The sequence below is a fragment of the Acinonyx jubatus genome, chromosome A2 (genome assembly GCF_027475565.1).
Source record: "Acinonyx jubatus isolate Ajub_Pintada_27869175 chromosome A2, VMU_Ajub_asm_v1.0, whole genome shotgun sequence".
Lineage (NCBI taxonomy): Eukaryota > Metazoa > Chordata > Mammalia > Carnivora > Felidae > Acinonyx > Acinonyx jubatus.
This window is the reverse complement of record NC_069383.1, coordinates 32,289,188-32,315,771: the sequence shown is the minus strand read 5'-3', so window position 1 is coordinate 32,315,771 and position 26,584 is coordinate 32,289,188. Positions and strand designations below refer to the sequence as shown.

Below are 26,584 nucleotides of genomic sequence, written 5' to 3'. Positions count from 1 at the left end.
GTGTAGCCTCTAGCATTGCTTCCTGCTGCCTAAGTGATTTTTTTCTGAAAATTAGACTCTGCAAGAGAAACAAATAGTTATTTTCCTCAAAGAAGTACTTTGTAACCTATACAGTTTAGTGCAATCTCAGGATTTATAACATCTTTGTTGAAGTGAAACTCAATAACTTTAATTTGATTCGAATAATAGTTTGTTTTGATAAATAATAATAAAAAGGTTGATTTACTGTAAGTTCCAACAGAACCACATTACACATACTTTTTGCTCCAGGTTATATATAGGAGTCATTCTAAGCATTAAAGTCAGAAAAAAAAAATGGATTCTGGAAGTTAGCCCAAGCACTGTGTAAAAACTATTAGACAGATTATTTGTGTTTATTTTTATAGTTTAGTTCAGCTGAATTTTTAAAAAATACAAAAAAAACCCCACCCTGATTAATGTTCAACTCTATTTTTTTTTTATCTCCTGGGCCTTTATTTACTTTTTTTTAAGTTTATTAATTTTGAGAGAGAGAGAAGTCGAGAGAGAGAGAGAGAGAGAGAGAGAGACAGAGAGAGAGAACACTAAGCAGGCACCATGCTGTCAACAGGACTACTAAGCATGGGGTTGATCTTAAGACCCTGGGATCATGACCTGAGCCAAAATCAAACACTGGACGCTTAACAGACTGAGCCATCGAAGCACCCCTCCTGGGTTTTAGATTAGAATGCTTTTACCCTTGGTACCTGAGCCCTTTCTCCTCTTTGTGTCTATGTGATGGCAGGTAGTCCTTCCCTCATTCCCCCCCACCCTGCACCCCCACATGTCACTCCCTTCCCACCCCTGCCCCTTAGGCAGATCATCTCTATTCCAGGAGCAGGACCTAGTCTGAGCCTAAGCCTTTGACATATCTCAGTTTGTAAGTCTTCTTAGACCTCCAGCAAGGTCAACTCTATAAAGGACTGAAGACCACTAAAGGCTATAGTTAGTAACCTAACTCACTGTATATATCAGGCCTTCCTTGGCCCTCAGCTTTTTATGTACTAGAAAATTTCTCTTTAATATTATAATCTTATATATTTTAAATGGCAAACAGCATTATAATGATAAAGGCTGCTTCTGTGTCCAATAACCTGTACCCAACACCAAAGCAACAGGTCCTGATGGACCTTCTGACACCATTCATTATAACATTTCCAAAAAGGTCCCCCAGGCCCAGGTGACTACCTGACTTAAGGATGGATCCTTGGGGAAGAATTATAGTTTCATACATAAAAACAGAGCACCTGGGAATTCTTTGGTGTTTAAGGTAATATTATTTCCTGAAAGAAAAATAAGGGCAGTCCCAAAAGTGATTCTCTGAGGAATTAAGAGATATTAAGGTTATGAAAATTTTGAAAAAGGTGTGTAGAAGTAAATGAAAAAAACCCAAATGAGAACACAGGCTATTTGTTTGGAGCTTGCTATACAAAGGGAGGCAGTCACAGTTTGTATCTGTATTGCAGAGACTCAAAGGCAAGCAGGAAGTGGGAATACTGTAAAGTGAAAAAAGGGAAGGCTTCAGGTAGCTCCGACTGGAGGAGTTGGCCTGGAGAAATGAAGGCAGGCTACCTAGAAGAGGACATCTTAGGTGATTGGCTTAGGAAGCATATTTATTAGACTTTCTCTGGTAAGTTCTGAGTTGGAAGTGGGGGCAGAATAGGGAAGCCACAGTCATTGACCAAGTCCTTCCTATCAATTGCTGCAGGGGTTGTGGGTTGACTTCCCAGGCTGGTTGCTGCAGAAGGCATTATTAGAGTTTTCTTGCCATATATGGTCTGACCATTGTCCATTTGTATATTCAATCTTTAAGATGTAATGACAGGGAATTTTCTAAAACATAGATTAAAAGACAAAATTATGAAAGCTGTTGAAATGGTATAAGGATAGTCAAAACAATAGAACAAAACATAATCCAGCAACTGACTTTGAATTGTATAGGAAATTAATATTGAGTGGACAAAGCCTCATAATTAAATAAGAAAGGAAGGGTTTTTTTTTAAAAATTATTAACCAAATGACATTAGAAAAATTAGCAAATTATTTAGAACCCTACTTGTATACTCACAGAAAGTCCAGGTGAACTGAAGCATAAATGTAAACAATTTAACAAATCTATGTAGATGAATATTTGTTTAGTCTCCAGATAAGTATTATCTAAACATATAATCATTAATATATAGCTCACAGAGAAAAGTATAGATCTGAACACATAAAATTACAAAATCTGTGTGTCAAAAAGGTAATACTTTTTTTTAAGTTTATTTTGAGAGAGAGAAAGGGAGCAGGCACATGAGCAAAGGAGGGGCAGAGAGAGAGGGAGAGAGCAAGAATCCCAAGCAGACTCTGTATTGCCAGCATGGAGCCCGACATGGGGCTCGAACTCATGAACCATGAGATCATGACCTGAGCTGAAATCAAGAATTGGACGCCTACCTGACTGAGTGACCCAGGTGCCCCAAATAAGTAATATTTTTTATATATAAAGTTCATACAAATTAATGAGAGGCACCCCTAAGGATGAACACAAAGATGAATAAAGACAAAGAAAAGACAAATTATAAAATTGAAATAAATATTACCAATAAATATAAAAAGTTTAACTCCAAAGGTAATCAAAGAAGAAGAAACATAGCAGTAATAGTAAGTCATTTTTCATGTGAGAGAAAAAAAAAGATTTAAAAACTTCGATACTCACTACCAAGGAGGTCATGGAGAGATGGATTCACATGTACAGCTGGTTGGAGTTTAAATTGGAACACTCAAAGGTACTTAGAAAACAATTTGGAAATGTGCTAAATATTCTTACTCTTTATTCTACAGGACTTTTTTGTAAAGAATTATGCAGAAAAATATATTCATTGCAGCATTTTATGTTGATGAAATGTGGAAATAACTTGAATATTTAGTATTAGAGTGATAGTAAAAATTATAGTATGTCAATATAATGGGACATTATATATATAGGATACAATAAATATGAAAATATATTTATAAAGGATTTTTATAGGAATGGGAAATGTTCGTGCTGCAATGTTAAGAAAAAAAGAAAATACAGAATGTTCTGCTAAATATTCATGAACATACACTTTTTTACACATTTGTGATTTTATTAACCACTATTATTTAGAAGAGAAAATACTTGATATCAAGTTTCCCCACATGCTGTATGAGTCAAGGTGTGGTGGAGAACCTTGAGTTTTTCTCATTGATTCAACATGTGTTTATGAAATTACTACTATATAAGTCATGCTTCAAGATTCTGTTAGGACTAAAGAAATTGAATATAATATAGTTCTTAAGAAAGTTACAAGTAAAGTGGGGAGGTTAATGTGTACATAATGTGCCAAGGCTATCCTGAGTCATGGTGTTTAATTCTGAAATTGAGAATGAGGAACCATTTTTTAAAAGCTTTATCTTTAAACTGTGTCTTGAAGGACAGGCTGGGTTTGTGGTTAGTTGGACAAAGGCCACTACAGACTGAAGGGAACACACCACAAGACCATAGGAAAAACACCTGTGTAGAGGCTGAGCGTGTGTTGCCTGGAGAAGCCTGGCTTCTCAGCCCTTCAATCCATGTAGTTGTGTTCACCTTGTGAAGTCTTCACGGATCAGATACAAATTCTCAGGTACTGAGGGGCAGAAGCCCTATCTCGTAAGTGTTCTGAGAATGAAGTGTATTTAAGGAAGCTGACATATTATTAAATCTCAGAAGAACCTAATGTAGAAAAATCAAGATTTCAGTTTAGTTACAGTAAAAATGTGGAAGTGGATTGGATATTTGTGTTAATCATACCAGGACATTCATCCCCAGTGAGCATGATGCATGGTGCCTTCACTAATCCCAGAATCAATGGAATCAGAACAAGGATATTATCTGTAAGATTCAAGTGTTTAATGGCATCATCTAATGGCCATGATAGGTATCCCTGACAGCCTATAGGATACTTACCATGTCAGGGGACATTTTTCTATGGGTTAACATTATCAGCATTTACCTCTGAGTTTCTCTTTTTCCCATGTTCTCCTATTGTCCTTACCCAATTATGATGAATACAGTCTTTCATTTAATATTATTTCCAGTCAAATTACAAGGGAATACTGCAGGCTAGGAAGTCAGTCTCTTTAAGTATTGATGTTTAGCTTTTTCTTTCTCAATACTATCCTTCACAGGTAGGACAGTCTCCCATACACAACATCTCTCATGGGAATCACTGATTATGAACTGGTATTGGTGTGAGGGAAAAGGGCATGTGTGTAAAGTGAAAAGCCAGGTCAGATATTCTGATATACATCCTCCTTTGCCATGTTCGGGCACATAAATAAGACCATGTAGAACATGTAGGCCTGAAGGGTTTTGGAGAAAAGCAAAGCCATTTTGGGGCAAATATCTCTCTTATCTGGGCTCTGATAAATATTTAACACCATACAATATATACCAAGATAAATTTTAAGAAGAATAAAGACCTGTAGTTTACTTATAAACTATTAGAGAACAATATAGCAGAATATTGTTTATACATTTAAAGTAAGTTAAGGATATTTTAAAGAAGACACAAATAGCTCATATCTTCAAGACTGACTTAGCAATATTACAATTAAAAACTGTTACATTAAAAAATCTATTAAAAAGTGAAAAGACAAAGGGAAGGTTGAATGTGTGTTTTTGAAAATAATATAACCAATTAGGATTAATATGTAGAACATATTTAATCATAGAAGTCAATAACTCAATCACAAAATAGTAAGACTTGATTTATAACAGAGGACAAATGTCCCACCCACAAATATGAAATGATACTTCACCTCATTAGCAATCTGGAAACTGTGAATTAAAAATTAAGATTATAATTTATAACCTTTTATTGTCATCAATTAAGAAGTATGACAATACGATTATTAGTGAGAACATGAAGCATTCAGCGCTTTTATAAACTACTAGTGGAGCTCCATATTGGTGTAAACATTTAGAAGAGCAACTTGTAAATACTGGTAAAGTTAAAGACATGCATATTCATTGACCAGGCATTCTGTTTCTGTAGAGGGAATGTTGTGATTATAAATAAGGCTTTAGGTTCAAAATTTATCAATGCAACATTTTGTAGTAGTTGAAAACTGAGAAGCACCTCAATGTTCATTAACTAGAGAGCTATTAATGTAAATTGAGGTATGTCCATGCAATATATATTTATCCACAAATACTATGGTTTCTATGAACAAATACTTATAAAATTAATAGATAGAAAAAGGAGCTTTGCAGAAGGATGCCTTAAATATAAAGTCATTTATATAAAGTTTAAAAACAAATGAAACATATTTTCATTTACATATAGATCATTAGTCAAGTATGGAAGCATGCATTGGAATAATAAATAAAATATTTATGCTATTTTTTATTTGGGAGGAGGAGTGATTAGAACAGGACCACAGAGTGTTACCCAAGGATAATTTTAAAATGACTTGAAGCAAATATGGAAAAATATTAGGGTACGATAAGGAAGTGAGATACATCAACAAATGTTTTATATTATTCTCTCTACGTTTTTGTATGCTTGAAATATACCACAAATATCTGAACATATGTTCTTTTTATATTAAAAGAGCCATAAATTAATATTTCTTATATGTGTAACATTTACTATCATTCTTCTTTTATTTCTCATAATTAAAATTAGCTAAAGATGTATTTTGTCTAAAGCTTTTGAATTTAGCTCACTCCAACATGAAGGAATCAGCAAAAAATGAGATGCTTTTTATTTTTAATTTGAACACAGGTCCTGATTGCATTTACTATGATGTTGGTGTTTCGGATGGGGAAGGACCACTAGCATTAGGAAATTTGAAGGGTGCCAATTTAACTTTACAATTTTGTTTAGGGCAAAGCTTGGTAAACCCCACACATGCAAACATCAGTTGTTTTGCTTCTAACAACTAGCTGAAGTTTGACCTTTAAGAGTAAGTTTTGATACAACAGAAGAAAATATGAAGGATGGATTTTGGTTAAATTATTTAGCATTAAGGAGTAAATGATTAATAGTGCCATTGAGGTACTGCCAAATAAATTTGTTTTTGAAATTACTGACCTTAATAATGCAAATAAATGCACGTTTTTTGATGATACCTTGTCGGAGTGCATCTTTAATCAATTTTATTTACCCATTTCCCTTCTGAATTTAATACACCCATTGATGAAAACTCTAAATGGTGTTAAACTGTTCAACTTTCCAGTAATGAAAACATAAAACAAAAGCTGCTGTAAACAGTAGAAATATATCCACATTAGGAATTATCATTATTAATATCTTTGTAAGCAATGATTGAGCTACTACTAGGTGTCAATCATAGTGAAGCTAGTTTGGGTCATTGCCCTCAAGAGAGCTTTAAAACTCTTGGAAACTAAGAATTTCTTTCTATTGACAAATGTTGAATATGTTCTCAGAGAGCTTGAAAATTCTTATTCATTATGCCTAACAGTGAAAAAAAAGTTGCTGGTACACTGGGTGTATCATTTGACTTGTCTAATGTAAAGATTATGTCTATAAATATTGCTGAGCTATCTGACTTATTCATGTCCAAAAGCACTTTTAATTATTGCATTCATTTTTGAAAAAGTGTTTTACATTCATGAAATCACATCCCCTGCTCATTCAAGATGGATATGTTCTTGTTCTTTTTCCTGTGACTTGATCATCAGCATTCAAAGCAGGCAGAAAGGACATCCAATGATATCATTGATAATTTCTTTCAAGCAAAAATCTTACTTTTAATTTCATCTCTATTTCAGAAAAAAATTAGCTATAAACCAATCATTTGCAGATAGAGGTTTAAATTCTCTAAGTAAAATATGTATTTACATTAATATCTATGGCTTTGTTGGATTTTAATACTCCATTGATCCAGTAATATACTATGATCTCATTTTTTCTCATTGAGTGAATGAATTTTCATATGTCTACTGAAATGGGATTTTAAACCATATAAAGATTGTGATAATCATAGAAGGTATAGTTGTAAGCAGTCTATGTCAGTTAGTAGGGGTGGGACTGAACTACAAAATTAAGGTCTTTATATTATTCACTTAGAACATATTTATTAATCACTTTCACAGAGTATAAGATATACCATGATTTATAGGACAGTTTATGTAGAAGAAATAAAGCATATATGTATATAACTATTAAACACAATTGGTTTTCCAAAAATAGGTTCTGAGAGAAAACTATGGGGATCAGAGCCATGAGAGTTTATGTCTTGCTTTGTGGTGAAGGTGGAATTTGATCCTGATTCTAAAAAGTAAACAGGATTTGGATGTAGTAAAATGATAGGAAGTGGAGAGAGCATTTTCAGGAAAGGAGAGAGGACAGCAAAGATAAAGAGACTGCAAAGTATGAGATATTTATGGGGACCTGTGAGATGGAGTAGAAGCCAGTGTGCATATAAAGAAATAACTGAAATAAAGGCTAAAAGGCAAGTGGAGACAGACCACAAAATAGATTAAGAAGCTTGGTTTTTAATAATCCTAGTGGATAATATTACTTAACTTTTACTAAGTTATTACTATGTGCCAGTTCCTGTTCTGAGCACTTGCCATGGATTACCTCATTTAATTCTCATAACAACCCTGCGACTTGATTCTATCTTTTCCTCTGTATGTAGGTGAGAAAATTGAAATCCTGAGTAGTTTAGTAACTTGTCCCTGGTTAAACAGCTGCTTAACGATTGAGCCCAGTTAGTCTTACTCTGGATCAACACTCCAATATGGTAGCCACTAGTCCCATGTGGCTGCTAAGCCCTTGTAATGTGGCTAGTGTGACTGAGATTTTAAATTTTATTTAATGTTGATTAATTTAAATTTAAATAGTCACATTTGGCTAGTGGCCTAGTGACTGAACAGCCAGGCTCTGGAGTGTGCTCTCTTTATCATTTCATTTTTGAGCACAGGAGAGAAGTTATCATGATGATGCTCTACAGCAGTACTTTCCAAAGCATATGTTATAGAACAATGGTTGAAGAGGTGGTTTCACATAAACAAATTAAAATTCCAAGTAACAGAGGGGAAACCTGCACAGTATTTTCCCGTTGGAAACTCACATTCTCATTAGTATATTTCAGGCTGTAAAGTAAATATATCAATTTTACTTCTTAAAAAAATCTAGTTTTTCCCCAACTTATTTGGTCAGAGACTTTTATTCTCTTAACATATTGAGTCAGTGTTTTGCCTGAGATGCTTTGAGGTAATGCTGCTCTAGGATGATTGAAATGACAGCAAGAATTAGGAAGCTATGCAGTGAAGGGAGACTAGAGGCTTCTAAGCCATGAGGCTGATTACTGACTGTGGCGAGGTAAGAATTAATCAGGGTTTCAACTGTGCATATGACACTAAATGTGGAAAGGGGTGTGTGAGTGTGTGTGTGCACAAGTGTGTGCATATCTGATGTGGGAGACACGTAGGAGGTTTACTAGGAATGACTAGGTTTACCTGAATTGCTGGGAGGATGGTCTGATATTAACAGAAATATGGAATAGACAACAAATATATTTATGGGGTCTTTGTTCAGGTTTGAATATTATTATTAGATTGAAGTGTTTACAGAACAGGTTTATGTAGCAGATATACGAGGTATGTGTACAGGTATATTTAGCAGAAAGTTCTATGCTCTCATTGAGCATAGAGGGGAGGATATGACTATGTAAATATTTTAGAGTCATCCACATAGAGGAGCTAATTGAAACGTTGAGAATAAATAAAATTGCTAAACAGAAGTGGGCAGACAGAGAAGAGGGCCAAATACAGACTTTATATTAAGAGTTTATATGTAATTAGTGTAGTTTATGTACTGTGTGTTAGTATGTATTTGTGTGTGTGTACATTCAAGTTGAGAACTCTGAGACATAAGAAATAACAAGAGGTTCAAATAAAACCTCCAGATTTAGTTTTATGCTAATTTTTATTTTATATTAATGAATTCCTATACCCCATTAACTTTTTCATTAAGAAAATCAATAAATATACACCCAATACCTACTATATATTGTTTTAGGTCCTGAGAATACATCCTTGAACCAAATAGAAAAAAACTTTTTGCCTTCATGGACCTTATATTCACTGAAGATTTTTAGTCCTTGACTTACTAAATTTCAGTGATCTCTAATTAATTACTTAGGCAGCAATATTTTAATGAGTATCCAGTTTGGCATTATTTCTTGAGAAAGGATATAAAATATTAGTAATTTCATGGCAGAGCAGTAAAAACCACCCACAACTTAAAATGGATAAAAGGATACAATGCATTTCTATACAATATTTCCATTGAATTACAAATGTGAAGAAATGAGTTAAATTTGGGCATAAGGGATGGCAGAACTCATAATAATGAACTTTCTAATAGAAAGTGTACACACAAAACTAAGCTTCTGAAGCTTTTGTCATTGGAAAACACTTTTGAAAATAAGTACAGAAAACTTACATATGGGAAAATGAGACCCTCAGTACAGGATTCTAATACCTTTCCCTCCAATCTTAAATCTTTTTACAAATTACATTGGTTAAGAGATTACATTGGCTTTCATGAGACATGTATCCTACTGGCTTCAGCCTGGAAGTTAGCATCATAATATGAGACAACTCACACATATCCCTGTAAGTTTAGCACACATTTTTAAAATTAAAGCAACGTCATTCATTATGTAAATTGAGGGAAGGTACTAAAAAGTAAGAAAAATAACAGCTTTACATAGGTGAAAAATCTAATCCTCCCATTTACTGTAGTTAAGAAATAATTATTTCCACTGGAGGGAAGTCTATCGGCTTCTCCTCTCCTCTCCACTTACTATTTTAGTAAACACAGACTACGTATTAAGTATGGGGCTTTCTTGAAAGTTAAGCCTCCTCTTCAGGATCATTATACTTACCAGGAGGTGGCACTAATGCACTTTGTTCTGTAGTCCAGAAAGCAAATCTACAAGCCAAAGGTTACCTCAGCAGTGCATTATGTAATATTGCGTGAAGGAAACATTTTGTTTCATTCCACTCAATACCCTTCAATTATTCTGTTGCATGCTAAGACTATTAGTTATCTCACCATGTCTGTATGAAAAGCCTGATTTGTTTTACCTCAGAAATAGAACATATGCTTTAAATAAATGACCTGTTTCATTTTGTGGCTTTTTTTTTAACAAAATGATCTAGCCTTGAAAAGAAAAAATAAAAATATTTATGTATTAGAAGTACAGAGGTCACTAGGTTTATAAATAACAATAAACTGCAAGGGTGCTAATGGAGTTCAAACTCGACATAATTTGGGTAGTAATAATGTGAGAGCTGCTGTAGTATTAATTTCTTCCATCATTTGTATTCTTGCAGTGTTAGCGGATACATTATTTTCTCTTATGAAGATATCTGACTTCATATCCAATAAGTTATGAGAGGATCTCATTCAAAGATTCACTATTTAACGCATTTTTATTTTAACATTAATATTTTAGAAAATTTTATTCTCGTGTTATGGGAATTCATATACATGTTTGCCTGCTAAATCAAAATGAAAAACTGGATTCTTATTTAGGAATATAACCCACAGATCTATTAGTGCATTATATGCTTTGTACTTGGCATTGGGCCAAATTGCTGGATTTAAGAAAAGAGTTTAATATCCCTGCCCTCAAGTAGCTCATAGTCTTATGTGTTATGCAGTTGTCTGTACACTTTAAATTATTTTGATATTTTGATGCTCTAATACTGCCAGATTTAACTGATGCAGGGCTTGTGTGGCTATTAGGAATTAATTAATTAAAATTAGGAATTTGGGAGATACCTACATTTTGTGAATGTTAAATCCCCCTTTACCTCGTTTTAATATCGTGCCTTCATTCAGTATCCACATTTGATACAGAAAACTGTTTGTTCAATAAAAGACAAAAGTAAAGTGCTTTGTGATAGGAAAGTTCCAGTTTCAATTTTGGAAAGAAGCTTTGGTAATACAGGTAGGAATAACTTTTTAAATTATTTTCAGGGCTATCAAATCAGAGTGCTGTACCTAATCCTCAGAGAAATGTTGTTATAATCCAGAAAGAATATACTATATAGTGTTTAGAATCTTTATCCCATTAAGTAAACACTTAACAAATAAGTGAGAACAAAATGACAACAAGAGAGAAAGAAGCTTGCAAAGTATGTGTTTGACAGTTCAAGTTCTAAAAGTGTAGTCCACAAAATAAGCAGAACTTATATGCATAAAATTTTGAGATTTTATACCCCTGGAGAGACAGAATAATATGGAAGAAAGCATGAAGTTTTGTCTGTGTTCAAGCTTTTGGAAAAATGCCCAATAAGTATATTTAGTTAAATCACCATGTTATAGTTATATATAGATATCCTGTTAAATTAAACAGTATTTAATAGTGACAATGATTTCAAGTGCGGCAAAATAAGGGAAACTATAATTGTCATCGTTTCCAGATAGATGTACCTATTTGCAAATGAGTAGTTTTCCAGCATTATCAGTAACACAGGAAGAGGTGTGTGTGTGTGTGTGTGTGTGTGTGTGTGTGTGTGTGAGCATACATGCATGCACACATCTACACACAATCTAGACAACAAGCAGAAAAATTTTGGTTTCAAATTTATTGATAATTTGCATTGTTATGATCAAATAAAGAAGTGATTTCTAATACTTTTTTAATAGCAGAAACTTTTCATTAAATGGAATCTTAAATAAATGGCTAATGTGTAAAATATATAAGTTTCTCCTTCCGGTTGGAGAGATGTTGAGAGTCTTGGAGATCCACCTTGATTGTTTCTTTTAGACACTGAATCATAGTAACTTAACCTCATAGTGTCTTAACCCCAAGTCTACAAATGCCATAATGAAAGATTTTTCCTTCAGAGCTCTTAAAAGTAACCTTTAATAAGGCCTTTATTTCCATCTCTTCCAGTAAGAAAAAAAGTAAACATAAAGTTCCTATCCTTTCCCTACTTGCATCTGTGTGTGTGTGTGTGTGTGTGTGTGTGTGTGTGTGTATCTGTTAAGAATTGAACACGAAGTCTATATTTTTTCATGGGTAACCAACCATTCCTGCATCATTTGTTGGAAAGACTATCCTTTCTTCATTGAGTTGCCTTTGCATATTTGACAAAAATCAACTGTCTATATATGTGTGGGATGGTGCTTGAAATTTATTCTATTCTGTTGATCTATTTGTCTATGTCTATGTCAATATGACATTGAGGATTACGGTAACTTTATAAGTCTTGAAATCACATAGTATATAGTCTTCCAACTTTGTTATTGTTCAAATTTGTTTTGGGTATTCCAAGTCCTTTACATTTCTATATCAATTTTAGAATCAGCTTCTCAATTTCTTTAAAAAAAAACCCAAAAACAAAAGCAAACAAAGAAACAAGCAAACCCTACTGGGATTCTGATTGTGATTGCATTGATCAATGCAATTATAGATCAATGTGTTATGTTTTCCTTTTCAGTTTCATTAAGATCAAAATTTATAATTTCTCATTAGATTTCTTCTTTGGCCCAAGTGTTATTTAGAAGTGTGTTATTTGGTTTCCAAATGTTTGGGGATTTTCCTGATATATTTCTATTACTGAATTCTTTTTTTTTTTTTTTTTCTAGTTTGTATGTGAGCAGGGTAGGGGCAGATAGATAGAGGGAGAGAAAGAATCTTAGGCAGGCTACACGCTGAGTGTGGAGCCCTATGATAAGGTTCAATCTTATGAACTGGGAGATCACAACCTGAGCTGAATCAAGAGACGGAAGCATAACTTTCTGAAACACCCAGGAGCCCCTCTATTACTGAATTCTAATTTAATTCCATTGCATTCAGATAATATACATTATAGGACTCAAATACTTTTTAATTTGTGTGGCTTGTGTATGGACCAGAATATATTTCTGTGTATATTTGCAAAGAATGTGCATTCTGCTGCTGCTGGGTGGAGTTTTCTAGAAATTAGGTGAACTTGATTGGTAATATTGTTCAAGTCTTTTGTATTCTTACTAATTTTGTACTTGTGCTATCAATTATTGAGATAGGCTATTTTTTATTAAAATTTTTTTAAAAATTTAAAGTTTATTTATTTTGAGACAGAAAGAGATGGTGGGTAGGCAAGAAGGAGCAGAACGAGAGGAAGAAAGAGAGAATCTTAAGCAGGCTCCACACTGCCAGCACAAAGCCTGATGGGACTCAAACTCACAGACTGCAAGACCATGACCTGAGCTGAAATTAAGAGTTGGTTGGGGGAGTCTGGGTGGCTCTGTTGGTTAAGCATCTGACTTCAGCTCAGGTCATGATCTCAAGGTTCATGAGTTTGAGCCCCGCATTGGGCTCTGTGCTGAAAGCTGGGACCCTGAAGCCCGCTTCAGATTCTGTGACTCCCTCTCTCTGCCCCTCCCCCACTCACACTCTGTCTCTGTCTCTCTCAAAAATAAATAAAATGTTAAAAAAAAAAGAGTTGGTCGCATAACTGACTTGAGCCACCCAGGTGCCCTGAGATAGGTTATTAAAATACATGACTTATTGGTGGATTTGTCTATTTCTTCTTGTTCTATCATGTTTTTCTTTCATGTATTTTGGAAGCTCTGTTATTAGGTACATAAATTTTTAGGAGTAAGCCATTTGAATAACTTGCCTATCATTATGAAATGAAATTCCTATATTTTTGTTATAAAATAAAATTTGTCTAATATACATGCAGTCAGTCCTAATTATAAAAACTAGTGTTAGCATCATATGCCATTTTCTATCATTTTACTTTTTGCCTCTTTTATGGTTATATTTGAACTAAGTTCCTTATAAGCAACATAAAGTGGGTCTTTTGTTTGTTTAATATGAAAATCTGTCTTTAATGGGGGGGCCCAGATCTTTTGGTTTCCTTCCTTTTATCTTTTTTGTTTTTAGGTTGGATGTGGTTGTCTTGTCACCTAGTTTTATAATTTGGAAGTAAAAGGTGGGCTATTAGTCATATTTCTTGGAATAATTGGTATAACCTGGGAAAATCCTGACAAACACAGGTGATACATTCACCCTATTTATAATTTCTTTTTATATATTTCTTTGTGTACCTATTTAAGCAGACCATTTGAGTGAACTTGAGATCTGAGGAGGCAGGCCTGGTCACCATATACTCAGCACCTAATGCCTCCTGTGTCAATAATAGATCAAATGGAAAAATCTAGAGAGCAAGATTACCGCACACGTGCAGCTTTAGCACTACATGCATATTAAGAGTCACTAAATAGAGAACTAAGTGATGCAATCAAACAGAACAATATCCATATCATAGGAATTCCAGAAGAAGAAGAGAGAGAGAGAAAGGGGCTGAAGGTGTACTTGAACAAATCAACTTCTCTGATCTGGGGAAGGAAAAAGGCATTGAAATGCAAGAGGCACAGAGAACTCCCTTCAGACGTAACTTGAATCAATCTTCTGCATGACATATCATAGTGAAAATGGCAATATACAAGGATAAAGAGAAAATTCTGAAAGAAGCAAGGGATAAACAGGCTCTAACTTACAAAGGTAGATATATAAGAGTAGTGGAAGACCGATCTACTGAAACTTGGCAGGCCAGAAAGGAATGGCAGGAAATCTTCAATGTGATGAACAGAAAAAATATGCAGCTGAGAATCCTTTATCCAGCAAATCTGTCATTCAGAATAGAAGGAGAGATAAAGGTCTTCCCAAACAAACAAAAACTGAAGGAATTCATCACCACTAAACCAGCTCTACAAGAGACTCTAAGGGGGTTCTGTGTCCTTACTTTGCAAGGACCACAAAGTACCAGAGACATCACTACAAGCATGAAACCTACAGACATCACAATGACTCCAAACCCATATCTTTCAATAATAACACTGAATGTAAATGGACTAAATGCTCCAACCAAAAGACATACGGTATAAGAATGGATAAAAAAAAACAAGACCCATCAATTTGCTGTCTACAAGAGACTCATTTTAGACCTGAGGACACATTCAGATAGACAGTGATGGGATGGAGAACTATCTATCTTGCTACTGGAAGTCAAAAGAAAGCTAGAGTAGCCATACTTATGTCAGACAAACTAGACTTTATGTTAAAGGCTGTAACAAGAGATGAAGAAGGGCATTATATAACAATTATAAGGTCTATCCATGAGGAAGAGCTAACAATTATAAATGTCTATGTGCCAAATATGGGAGCCCCCAAATATACAAAACAATCACAAACATAAGCAACCTTATTGATAAGAATGTGGTAATTGCAGGGAACTTTAATTCCCCACTTACAACAATGGATAGATCATCTAGACACAGGATCAATAAAGAAACAAGGGCCCTGAATGATACATTGGATCAGATGGACTTGACAGATATATTTAGAACTCTGCATCCCAAAGCAACAGAATATACTTTCTCCTTGAGTGCACATGGAACATTCTCCAAGATATATCATATACTGGGTCACAAAACAGCCCTAATAAGTATAAAATAATTGAGATCATACCATGCATACTTTCAGACCACAATGCTATGAAACTTGAAATCAACCACAGGAAAAAGTCTGGAAAACCTCCAAAAGCATGGAGGTTAAAGAACACCCTACTAAAGAATGAATGTGTCAACCAGGTAATTAGAGAAGAAATTAAAAATATATGTAAAAAAATGAAAATGAAAATACAACAATCCAAACACTTTGGGATGCAGCGAAGGCAGTCCTGAGAGGAAAATACATTGCAATCCAGGCCTAGCTCAAGAAACAAAAAAATCCCAAATACAAAATTTAACAGCACACCTAAAAGAACTAGAAGCAGAACAGCAAAGATACCCCAAACCCAGCAGAAGAAGAGAAGTAATAAAGATCAGAGCAGAAATAAACGATATAGAATCTAAAAAAGCTGTAGAGCAGATCAATGAAACCAAGAGTTGGTTTTTTGAAAACATAAACAAAATTGATAAACCTCTGCCAGGCTTCTCAAAAAGAAAAGGGAGATGACCCAAATAGATAAAATCATGAATGAAAATGGATTGATTACAACCAGTCCCTCAGAAATACAAGCAATTATCAGGGAATACTATGAAAACTTATATGCCAACAAACTGGACAACCTGGAAGAAATGGACAAATTCCTAAGCACCCACACACTTCCAAAACTCAAACAGGAAGAAATAGAAAACTTGAACAGACCCATAACTAGTGAAGAAATTGAATCAGTTATCAAAAATCTCCCAACAAATGAGAGTCCAGGACCAGATGGCTTCCCTGGGGAATTCTACCAGACATTTAAAGCAGAGATAGTACCTATCCTTCTCAAGCTGTTCCAAAAAATAGAAAGGGAAGGAAAAATTACAGACTCATTCTATGAAGCCAGCATTAATTTGATTCCTAAACCAGACAGAGACCAAGCAAAAAAACAAAACAAAACAAAACAAAACAACAACAACAAAAAAACTGTAGGCCAATATCCCTGATGAATATGGATATAAAAATTCTCAATAACATACCACCAAATCGAATTCAACAGCATGTATAAAGAATTATTCACCATGATCAAGTGGGATTCATTCCTGGGCTGCAGGGCTGGTTCAACATTCACAAGTCAATCAATGTGATACATCACATTAATGAAAAAAAAGAAAAGAACCATATGATCCTGTCAATTGATGCAGAAAAGGCACTGGACAAAATTCAGCATCCTTTCTTAATAAAACCCTCAAGAGAGTTGGGATAGAAGGAACATACTTAAACATTATAAAAGCCATTAATGAAAAACCCACAGCTAATATCATCTGCAATGGGGAAGAACTGAGAGCTTCCCCCTGAGATCAGAAACATGACAGGGATGTCCACTCTCACCACTGTTGTTTAACATAGTGTTGGAAGTTCTAGCATCAGCAATCAGACAACAAAAGGAAATCAAAGGCATCAAAATTGGCAAAGATGAAGTCAAGCTTTCACTTTTTTTAATGTTTATTTACTTTTCAGAGAGATGGAGACAGAATGCAAGTGGGTTAGGGGCAAAGAGAGAGGGAGACACTGAATCCAAAGCAGGCTCCAGGCTCTGAGCTGTCAGCACAGAGCCTGACACGGGTCTTGAACTCCCAAGCTGTGTGATCATGACCTGAGCTGAAGTCGGACGCTTAACTGATGAGTCACCCAGACACCCCACAAGCTTTCACTTTTTGCAGATGACATGATATTATACATGGAAAACCCGACAGACTCCACCAAAAGTCTACTAGAACTGATACATGAATTCAGCAAAGTCACAGGATACAAAATCAATGTACAGAAATCAGTTGCATTCTTATACACTAATAAGGAAGCAACAGAAAGACAAATAAAGAAACTGATCCCATTCACAATTGCACCAAGAAGCATAAAATACCTAGGAATAAATCTAACCAAAGATGTAAAAGATCTGTATGCTGAAAACTATAGAAAGCTGATGAAGGAAATTGAAGAAGATATAAAGAAATGGAAAACCATTCCATGCTCATAGACTGGAAGAATAAATATTGTTAAACTGTCAATACTACCTAAAGCTATCTACACATTCACATGCAATCCCAATCAAAATTGCATCAGCATTCTTCTCGAAGCTAGAACAAGCAATCCTAAAATTTGTATGGAACCACAAAAGACCCTGAATAGCCAAAGTAATATTGAAGAAGACCAAAGAGGGAGGCATCACAATCCCAGACTTTAGCCTCTACTATAAAGCTGTAATCATCAAGACAGCATGGTATTGGCACAAAAACAGACACATAGACCAATGGAAGAGAATAGAGACTCCAGAATTGGACCCACAAAAGTATGGCCAACTCATCTTTGACAAAGCAGGAAAGAATATCCAATGGAAAAAAGACAGTCTGTTTAACAAATGATGCTGGGAGAACTGGACAGCAACATGCAGAAGGATGAAACTAGACCACTTTCTTACACCATTCACAAGAATAAACTCAAAATGGATAAAGGACCTGAATGTGAGACAGGAAACCATCAAAACCCTAGAGGAGGAAGCAGGAAAAAACCTTTCTGACCTCATGGGCAGCAATTTCTTACTTGACACATCCCCAAAGGCAAGGGAAGTAAAAGCAAAAATGAACTATTGGGACCTCATGAAGATAAAAAAAACTTCTGTACAGCAAAGGAAACAATCAACAAAACTAAAAGGCAACCAATGGAATGGGAAAAGATATTTGCAAATGACATATCAGACAAAGGGCTAGTAGCCAAAATCTATAAAGAGCTCACCAAACTCCACACCCAAAAAACAAATAATCCAGTGAAGAAATGGGCAGAAAACATGAAGAGACACTTCTCTAAAGAAGACATCCAGATGGCCAACAGGCACATGACAAGATGCTCAATGTCGCTCCTCATCAGGGAAATACAAATCAAAACCACACTCAGATATCACCTCATGCCAGAGTGGCTAAAATGAACAAATCAGGAGACTATAGATGCTGGAGAGGATGTGGAGAAACGGGAACCCTCTTGCACTGTTGGTGGGCATGCAAACTGGTGCAGCTGCTCTGGAAAACAGTGTGGAGCTTCCTCAAAAAATTAAAAATAGATCTACCCTAGGACCCAGCAATAGCACTGCTAGGAATTTCCCCAAAGGATACAGGAGTGCTGATGCATAGGGGCACTTGTATCCCAATGTTTATAGCAGCACTTTCAACAATAGCCAAATCATGGAAAGAGCCTAAATGTCCATCAACTGATGAATGGATAAAGAAATTGTGGTTTATGTACACAATGGGATACTACATGGCAATGAGAAGGAATGAAATATGGCCTTTTGTAGCAACGTGGATGGAACTGGAGAGTGTGATGCTAAGTGAGATAAATAAGTCCTACAGAGAAAGACAGACACCATATGTTTTCACTCTTACGTGGATCCTGAGAAACTTAACAGAAGACCATGGAGGAGGGGAAGGAAAAATAAAAGTTAGAGAGGGAGAGAGCCAAACCATAAGAGACTCTTAAAAACTGAGAATAAACTGAGGGTTGATGGGGAGTGGGAGGGAGGGGAAGGTGGGTGATGGGCACTGAGGAGGACACCTGTTGGGAGGAGCACTGGGTGTTGTATGGAAACCAATTTGACAATAAATTTTATAATAAAAAAAAGAATCACTACATAATACATATTAAGACACGATGGCATTTTGTTTATCCCACATTAATCAGTGAGGTTATTGAATTTTGAAACTCTTAAAGATATATATCAATTTAAAAAACAAGTCAAATCAGTCCCTTTGTGTTATATAAACAAAATACCTGATTCATTGAAGCTCAAACTTTATAAAAAATTAGTTTAACAATGTATAGATATTTTAAAAGTAATTTTGTATATGAGTATAATAAGTAATGATATAGATGTATATGAAAGAAGAATAGATAAAATAAATATCTTGAAACTTGTGATATTGTCAATCATATTTCTGTGATACATAGCTATCTGGAGAAAACAGATTGTAAATAAGTTTGGTTTTTGTTTGTTCACTTCAGGTTTATCTTGCTCTCATAAAATTGATACATCATGTAAATGAATTTCAGAACATTTTATAAAGAATAATTGTTAAATCTGAAAATTTCTCAGTATTTAAAATCTTTTTTACTAAAACATTTCTTAATTCTGTTTTCAAAATCCTATGTGTTAGAAATTCCCTGAAAGCCCCCTTTCCATCGGTATTAAACAGGCCTCAAAGAAGATTATATTTTCACAATTGTAATAACTGGGTTATTCTTACATTCATTTTAAAAAGTTTCTTTTCAAACCTTAAAGGGTGAAAATAATGATTGCTGATTATCCTTATTCTTCCTGTATACATCATTTTCATTGGAGATTAAGTGAACAATGACAAATTACTATAAAAAAAAGACTTCATTGAAATTGCAGTTGTGGAAGTTGTATGTGAATAACAGCTGCCAGATAGAGTGCAAGGCTTAATTATATACAGTTTACAAAGACAGATTAATAGTCATAGATGCATTAGCATTAATGACAAGGAAAAAGAACTTTTGAGAAGCAATTGTTTCATTGTAAAAACAAAATTTTATCTTATTCCAGTTCTTTCAGGCACAACTTTGATAGATCTAATGTTGGCTACAATATAATTATACATTCTCTTACATGGTTTTGAAATGGCTCTTCGGTCCTGGGATTGATAATGTAGGACTATCGTATCACAAGGTGTCTCAGTTTCCACTTGGAATGCTCCCTGCACAGCCTTCTTCCATCCCCACCCTCTGCCATGCCAACTTCTCATCCATCAGACATCAATAGCAGTTAATTAGTTCCAGGAATGCCCAAAGATCACCTTCCATGATTACTCAAATAGACAAAGTGCCTTGTTATCCACTCTTATGGCAACATTAGTCTTTTATAGTAGTAATAATCACTATGACTACAATAACTAATATTTAATTATTGTCTGCTTTGGGGGCTATGATGCAAATGGCAAGATGGTAGGAATTATGACTTGCCACTGAGTTCCTAGTAGCTAATAGAGCCAGGTACAGAGTAGGTCCTCAGTGACTACAAATTGATTTTATTCTTTTATGATTGGAGAGAGGAAGGTACGTGTCTTTTTGTGCTCTAAAAACCTCTGAGTATATGAAAGAAGAGATATGAAAGCACTTAAAGTTGGGAGTATTATTTAAATACTTACGGTAATTATCTTCTTGCAGCAGTTTGTTAATAATTGAGTTAGGAGCTTTAGGAGGTTAATCTGGTTTACTGGTCAGGATTTAGGGCACATGAACTTGAACATTCTTCTAGTTAATTAGATATTTTTCTAGTTAATTTCAATTAAGGTGGGGGGGCTGTTTCTATGGATGCACTATATAAAACCCAACTGGTATAATACATGGTCCTGATTTTCATCAGTGGTATCAGCCAAAAGAGTGAGGGTGTCTGGCAGACAACTACATGTGGTGTGTAACTTCACTGAAAATTCAAGTTAACCAATATTTATGGAGCACCTGAGATTACTGAGAGAGTAACTGGAACAGTATCCAGCAGAAAATCAGTATGGCGTTCATCTTCTATAGAGTTATTGTCATTTTGTATGTGAAAGTTTACTAGTAGGAGATCTACTTTCCCTCTTTTACTTGAATTAAATAATGCCTAGCAATTCTGCCATGCCAAAAAAATACTAATTTATGTCAATACATATAACTTATGGTAATATTCTCAGTCATGCATATTTCAGCTGCAGATTTTTGATTTACTCAATTAGTCTCTCCAAGTTTACAATCATTTGAGGATAACTTTTTTCAAATGGAGCTGAATTTATATCATGACTGACAACTTGTTTGGAAAAGTTTCTTCACAAACCACACAGTAATAAAGCAGGCATTGTGGAACAAACCCCAATAAGTAATTTTTTATTGACTTTCACAGGAATGTTTGAAATGTAGGCAATTGCTTCAACTATATATTTCCTAAATTAGTCATATATGCAAATTGTTAGCAAGCCTAGAATTTTTAGCAATCTAGCTGCTCATTACCTGTTGCAGGCTAGTAATACTTCATATGCTCTATACCAGTTTCCCATTGCCACTGGTTTTATACCACCACTGAGTACTGTTTTATAGACACTATATAATAAAGCAAATAATTTATCAGATAATTTAAATGTAAATCAGTAGATATTAAATTATACAGACAAATTACTATACCATTTACTGTACTAGTAACTTGATGAAATCTTTTCCACACTGAAACTTGAAGGGAAAAAGAAGACATTTTATTAAGACAAGTTCACAAAAGGAAAACTATGTGCATTGACTTAGAAATCTGAATATCATGTAATCAACAAATGGAAGGGGGAAAGGAAGAAAAAAAAACAAATCAACTGGACTCTCACTCTTTTTAAAGGAAGTATTTGGATCCTTTTAATGACCAAAAAGTCCTTACTGAGTTAAAATGTTTTTACTAATGTACTTTTATCTGACTGTTTGTGAAAACAGTCCCAATCTTTCTGTCATAAGATTGATCAGATCAGGGAAAAAAAGTAGATTACTAGAATAAATAAGATAGTCCAGCAATTTATTTAATTCAATGAACTATTATTTAATTCCATAATAAAAAGTCTGTATAAAATTGACCTGAGTTATTGCAAGAATATTCTAGCTATTTTCCACTTCTCCATTTGATCCTTGTCTCTAGAATTGTATTTCTGAAAATTATATCTGATCCAATAAACATTTAGTGCTCTTAATTACCAGGGAAGAAGTGCTCAAGCTTTAAAGGATGTCATTAATAATTACTTAATATTATTGCAATATTGCAATTGTATCTTTTAGGGATTTATAAAGATTTTATCAATTATTTCATATAGTCACGGGTAAATTACTCAGCATGTAAGGTCTTTTTTTTGTATATAGAAATACTGAGAAAATTTATTACAAGATTAGATGGAAATAGAAGTATTTTGTTTTCTTTTTCTTAGCAATATCCTTCAATTTGGGATTGTATAGAGTCTTAGAATTACATGCCAAAAATCGTATGGTAATCTACTACCAAATATTATTTTTAATGATCTATCATGTGACAACACAGTTAGGTTACCTTTTAATATTTTGAAAGCAAAGAAATGAAAAGCATATGATTTTCTACCAGTTTTATTATGCAATATTAGAGGTACTTTCTCAACAAAGAATTATATCAACTGTCACCTCTGTTTGATTCAGGGAAAGCTTTACTCCTTAGGGCAATGCACTCCATTAAGATCTAGGTGGATACCTTTCTTTTAGAATAGGGGGAAAAGAGTAGAAAAACTATTACGAACTTTATTTAGTCTCAGATCACTTTTAGGAAAGAGTATATATGGCTTTGATTATTTTGTTTGTGTGCCCTTGGAAAGTCTTTGTGTAATCCAGGAGGTACACTGCCTAGTGTGAAGACTAATGGTCCAGACTAGAGCGTGGATTCTCAGCTCCCTGACCTGGTGGAGATCTCTCCTAATTTTGGTATAATCCACCTTTCTTGCCTTCTCCTCCAGCATAGCCTGCCTCACGTGCCCAGGGATGGTATCTCACTGACTTGTTTGCTCATACTTAAAAGCTCTTTCCAGTCTCTGTGCCTTTGCAAATATGGTTTCCATATTTGCATATGGTTTCCTTCAATTAAGGAAACTGCTTGTTTTTCAAGATCCTGCTTATGTTCTATCTGCACAATGAAAATTCCCCTGACTTTAGGAAGCAGAACTATTCCCACCTGTATTGCTCATACTGATCTAATCTCTCATGTTGCATTGATACTATGTGTTAAGCTTTTTATTAAACTGTCTTATTCTAGAGATTCTGGGCTATGCCTTATTATTTATATCCCTTTGTCTAGGTTGGAGGTATTCAATAAATATTTGATGAATGAATATATTTGACTAAGGTAAACACATTAAGAATATGCATTAGAAACACGATATATATTCTATTGCTATATAAATTGTATTTTATAAACTGTCAGTATTTCACTTTATAACTTTGTTATTTTCCATAATTTCTCTACATTATACAAATAAATTATGTTTCATACAGTTCAAGGCTATATTTTTAAATAGTTACCATATATCGTAGCATTTTACCTGGACCATTGTGATATTTTCTTGATGCATGTGGATTTTTATTGTTTGAATTTATAAAATACAGTGGACTCCAAATTTATAAATGGGCATTGTTCTAAAAGTTCATTATTAAGTCAGTTTTTTTGATTTTAGAATTTATATTCCCAAAGAAGGCTTTAAATGGTGCTTAAATTGCAAGACAGTCAAGAAAACCTGTTTAACTGATAATAACTTGAAATATGGTATAATGGTTCGGTTCCAGGTTTATTTAAAGTAAAACTGTAACACTGGATGGAAGACAGCTGTTTATTTTCTCTAATGCATTCTGATTCCTAACTAAATAATGTCAGAAATACATTTCTAGGGCTATTGAGACTCACATGCGTTGGGAAAGGGCTAAAGAAAAAAAGAAGAAAACTGGTTTACTTCTTGCTCCTCAGTGTGGCCTATCGAGTAGTGGAATCACCACGATTAGAAAGGCAGAATCTCAGGGTCACGCCAGGCCTACTGAGTCATAATCTGCATTTTAACAAGATTTCCAGATGATTCATATGCACACTAGTTTGGGATGCCCTGGAGATCACAGTGGCTTTCCCCCCCACTTTTATACTTGCTTTAGAAAAGAATATCTCTACTGTCAAATATCTACAGAAGAGGAAGAACTACTTGATATCACTAATTTCTGGGAATTATTAATTCAGGGCAAAAGAATATTTTTCCTGTAGGGTCAATGAAAGGACCTAGTCCAGCTTTCTATTGGATTATATGGCTCTTTGGTAAGAAGGAAGAATAAATGTTCGGGATAATTCAAAACCTGTTGGATTAAACATGTTTCCAAATTAGTGAGATTTTTTGTGTATATGTATGCATATATACACTACTATGATTAATCCAGAATAGAATATTAATAAAATTATAAAAATAAATAAAGCATAGCAAAATAAACATCCCCAAATAACTAAATAAAATGAACTGAATATATATCAAAATCCTTAAAATTATGAATAAGTAATAGAATCCTGAAATTCAACAATTATATTAGGTGGTTTTTGAAAATAAATTAAACTGCATTAGAGGCATAGAAATGAGGTATATTTGTTGTACACCAAACTAGGACAATACATTTGTGAAAAAAAGACTCCTTTACATCTCTTTCACTGTTTTCTGGATGATCATTTTAAAATTACTTTCAGGGGCGCCTGGGTGGCTCAGTCGGTTAAGCGGCTGACTTCGGCTCAGGTCATGATCTCCAGGTCCGTGAGTTCGAGCCCCGCGTCTGGCTCTGTGCTGACAGCTCAGAGCCTGGAGCCTGTTTCAGATTCTGTGTCTCCCTCTCTCTCTGCCCCTCCCCCGTTCATGCTCTGTCTCTCTCTGTCTCAAAAATAAATAAACGCTAAAAAAAATTTAAATTATTTTCATATATTCTACTCAAACCAAATTTGGTTGGCAGATGGCATCTGTAATTTAGGTTTTTAATCTAGCCTTCTTCCCTGTGCCTAATTATTATTAGCATTAGCTGACATGATAGATAATGCAGTATTGGAGAATATCTTCTCTGAATTTTATGAATGTTGACTATATATAGTAACTATTGGTAAACATAGTCAATGTTTACAGTAGTGTTTATCCTTAGTTTCCACTGAATAAGTTTCCATATGCTTTATTATTATTTTTTAAGTTTATTTATTTATTTTGAGAGAGAGAAAAAGAGAAAAAGAGCGAACAGGGGAGGGGCAGAGAGAGAGAGAGAATCCCAAGCAGGCTCTGTCAGCGCAGAGCACGATAGAGGGCTCAAACCCATGAACTGTGAGGTCATGACCTGAGCCAAAATCAAGAGTCAGACATTTAATCAACTGAGCTACCCGGATACCCCCAATGTGTTATCTTTAAATATATATACATATATTTAAATACATATAATATGTACATATTATATACATATAATGTATCATCACGTGTCTTTTTACATTTAAAATTGCTTAAAACACTGCTTTTTAATTTTTTTAGACAAGAGATGTATTTTTATAACATAAGAAATTACAAGAGTAATAAGTAGTAATAAGGTATTAACATTATCATTTCCTTCTGGATAATTTTTTAAATATCGAGCTTAACAATGAAAAATGTTCGGTTGATGAAAAAAACTAAAATTAAGTTCCTTCTTAATTCTGGGAGATATAATGATGTTGTGGAAATAATACTGTACTAGGAATAAAGAAACAATGTTGATTCTTCTTGTGCACTTCCTAACTTTGTGGCTTTGAAACAGTCATTTACTATCTCCTGGCTTGAAAGCAGATTTCGAACTAAAATCCTGTCTTAAAAACACTTCTAGTTTTAGATACATAATTAAGGAGCAGTGTTTTAAAGTTTCCATAGTCATATATGTATAATTTTCTGTTTATTTGTTTGTGCTAGTATAGACAATATTAGGTATGGAATGTAAATCAGAATGATGTTTCAAATAGTAAATTCAACTGTCAATATTAATTAATTTTTTTAAACTAACCTAGATAACATAACAGTATTTTTACTGTTTAATATATAGGCTCAGAAACACAAAGAGAGATTCAAGAACTGGTTAGCTCTTTATGGTATAGTTTATCTACAAAACGTTGGTATTAAACTTTTATAATATAAGCACTTCAATTTTATGATGTTGTATGTAGTAGGTATCTCAACATTCAGTTATTCCAGCAATAGTAATTTAACTTTATAATCTTGTTTTGGTATCAACTAAAATATTAGCAATAAGTCTATCAGCAAATTCTGCTTTTTAAAACAGTCTATCTGTGACAGGGAAAAGCAAATTAGTCCACCTTTTTAAAGATTATTAGCCTGCCAATAAATTAAAACACCTCTTCTAAAACATATTTCCTAAGATTGCAATTTCAATTATAGATATGCTCAGAGGGATCCTACAAATAGGATACTGTAAATCTTGAATAAATTCAAAATTCCATCTGTTGTATTCTAAAGAAAAATAGTATTCT

At 34.2% G+C, this 26,584-nt stretch overlaps 1 pseudogene; it reads left to right on the top strand.

Moving 5' to 3' along the window:
* The first annotated feature begins 8,333 nt into the window (after positions 1-8,333).
* Positions 8,334-26,584, top strand: part of LOC106970620 (golgin-45-like) — a 35,430-nt pseudogene continuing 17,179 nt past the window's right edge.